The 3,312-nt window shown below is 39.4% G+C and overlaps 1 pseudogene; it reads left to right on the top strand.

Annotated features, from left to right (window-relative positions):
• Window positions 1-2,425: 2,425 nt before the first annotated feature.
• On the top strand, window positions 2,426-2,524 carry LOC145599900 (small nucleolar RNA R71; annotated as a pseudogene).
• The last annotated feature ends 788 nt before the right edge of the window (window positions 2,525-3,312 follow it).

Genomic DNA, 3,312 nt, shown 5'->3' on the forward strand with positions numbered 1-3,312 from the left:
GAGAAGCGCTTGCTTAAGGTCCTAAGCTCGACCCTTCCTCGAAATCATGTAGGGTCAAAGAACACCACTTTTTTCAAGGTAGTAGAAAGAGCAAAATCTTCTTCATTTTTAAGCAACCTTCCTTCGTTGCTTGATGAAACTTCCGTGAAATACTTCTCAATACCACATTTTCCTTTTCTCAACTTCTTCCTTTTTCTCAACTTCTTTGAATCACGAGCCTTCTTCTTTGGCTTGTTGTTCGATGTAGATGAAGCTTCAACATCCACAATCATAGAAACCTCCCCTTCATCTTGAGGAATAAGCTCAAACCAACTTGGAATCTCAACTTCCTCCTCGTCCATGAGCTTGGGAATCATCATTTTCTCTTCACTAACCTTCATGCTATCAAAACTTGCAAGAACAGCATCAAAATTCTCAAGGGCATCGTTAGTAGAAGAGTCAATCATAAATACATTATCAATAGAACGAGAGGAATTTGCACACATCATTTCTTGCACAAAGACAAAGATTCATGCATTGGTTTCAACTTAAAACTCTCCTCTTGCTTACCACATCTCAAAGTAATGTGGCCTCCTTTCACATCTATCAAAGCTCCCGAGGTGGCTAAGAAAGGTCTCCCTAAGATGATAGGAATGTGTTCATCTTCCTCAATTTCTAACACCACAAAATCTACGGGAAAAACAAACTCCTCAATCTTAAGTAGTGGGACATCCTCAACTTTCCCCTTAGGAATCTTGATAGATCGATCGGCCAATTGAAGGGTTATATTGTATGGTAGAAGCTCACCTAAATTGAGTCTTTTGAAAACCGAATAAGGCATAATACTCACACTAGCTCCTAAATCACAAAGAGCATTCTCAAACATCATTTTCTTGATCTTGCAAGGGATAGAAAAATTCCCCAGATCCTCCATTTTCTCCAGTAGTTCCCCATGGATAAGAGCACTAAAACATTTCCCTCCTTCCACCGAGTTAACCTCATTACAATCCTTCTTCCCTTCTAGAATCTCCTTAAGAAACTTGGAGTACCTAGGCATTTGGGGAATTGACTTGGTAAAAGGGGTGGAAACATGAACTTCTTTAAGCATTTCAAGGAACTTCCTGAATTGCTCATCCATTTTATACCTCAAGAACTTTTGAGGGTAGGGTAGATTGGGAAATCTCTCCTCCTCACACATCTTCTCACCAACTTTCTCTTTCTTTTGCTCCTCTTCACAATAGACATCCTTGGACACACCCCTCTCAACTTCATTCTTCAAAGCACTCCTCTCCTATTCCTCCTCGATAAAACAAGAAACACCCTCACTAAAGACTCTCCCACAACTAGTGGTAACGGAATACACGGGTTTATTTGGTTCAACACCTTGAGAAGGCAAAGAAGAAGGACTAGCATAGTCCTTGAGAGTGTTTGATAATTGGGTTATTTGTGTCTCAAGCATCTTATTGTGAGTCATCATCTCATTGAACTTCTTATCACTAACCGCCATATAAGTGTTAATGATCTTAGTTTGATTGTCAATCAGTTCTTCCAAATTTGTCTTAAAAGATGATGGTTGGGAATAAGAACTTTCACCATTGGATTGAGACTTTGGAGCAAAACCGGGAAGGGGTCCCCTTTTATTGTTATTTAGAAAATTTCCCCTATTTTGGTTGTTGTTCCAACTTCCTCTTCCTTGACTATTGCCATTGTTTTGGTAATGGTTACTAAAACCTTGAGATTGGTTTTGATTGCCATACCCATGGCTTGTGTTTTGATTATTATAACCTTGGTGGTTATAGTTACCTCGGAAACCTTGGTTTCCTTGGTTCCTATATCCTCCATTGTTATAATTATCGAAACCACCTCCTTGAGGGTGAGAATTCCTATTACCAAAGTTCTTAGGTCCTTCAAACCTTTGACCACCATTGGCATTAGACACAGAGTTCACATGTTCACATTCATTATTTTCAACATCATCACATCCATCAACAAAAGCTTGTGAACACATGGAAGAATCATGATCATAAGAACCACATAAATCACAAAACACACAACCACTTGGCATGTTATTAGAAGTAGAAGGAGAAGAGTTACAGATTGTACCTCTCCCTTTGGTTTGGGAGGGAAGACTTAAAGAATTCACGGACACACTCTCAAGCTTTGCTTTGATTGATGTCATCTCTTTCCCTAGATTTGAAATTTGGGATGACAAGTTGTTGATTGCATTGAGGTGATCCACCGAATAGATCGTTGAGCCACTCTTGCTTGTAAACTTTCTCTCTCTCCTTCTTGCCAATCTCTATAGTATCTCACAACATCCTCAATTATGTCTACTACTTCTTCCTCCATCATATTCATTTTAGGACCACCGGCTCCTCCATCTAGGCATGACTTGCCTTGAGCACTCAAACTTCCATAGAAAATTTGGATCACTTGATAAGTAGGAATCCCATGATGTGGACATTCTCTTTGGTACTCCTTGTACCTCTCCCATGCCTCATAGAGACTCTCATTAGGCCTTTGCTTGAATCCTTGGACTAATGCTCTAGCCTCTGCCGTCTTCTTTTGTGGGTAAAAGCGAGACAAGAAAGCTCTAGTAACATCATTCTATGTTCTAAGCGAATTAGGCTTAACCTCTTTATCCAACCACTCTAAGACACGACCACTGAGAGAAAAGGGAAACAACTTTAGTCGAATGAACTCTTGAGAAATGCCGTTCACCTTGATGGTATTGCAATACTTCTCAAACTCCTTGAGGAAATTCAACGGACTCTCACTCTTAGCTCCACTAAATTGCCTCCTCTCTATTAAGGTAATCATGGCCGGTCTTATCTCAAAATCATTCGCCGGTGTTGTAGGCGGAGCAATCCCACTATCGAACCTATAAGCGCCGGGAATACCTAATTCCTTCAAGGCTACCCTTGGATTCTCTCCCATTCCTCCTTCTTGCATCTCTTCTTCAAACTCCTCTTCACTTGAAGAACTATATTACAAAGATCTATTTGCTATTCTTCTCCTTGAGAGTGTTCTCTCAATTTCCGGATCAAAAGGCACAATAGATCGATCACGAGAACTATGCATGCAAAATCTCAAAGAAATTGTTAGAAACACGGCTACAAGTGTAGCCTAAAAGAAAGAAATAAAATCTTCTTGTGTTTTTTTCAAATAAATAGAACAGACTCAACAACAATACACAATCAAGACACCATTCCCGGTGTTTCATGTTTCATGTTTAAAGGGAATATGTAATTGAATATCACGACTAATAAGATAATTTGGACAACCGGTTTAGGTTTCTTTTTAATCTTGTTGTTTAATCAAGTGATCACCAAT

The sequence above is a fragment of the Chenopodium album genome, chromosome 20 (genome assembly GCF_948465745.1).
Source record: "Chenopodium album chromosome 20, dcCheAlbu1.1, whole genome shotgun sequence".
Lineage (NCBI taxonomy): Eukaryota > Viridiplantae > Streptophyta > Magnoliopsida > Caryophyllales > Amaranthaceae > Chenopodium > Chenopodium album.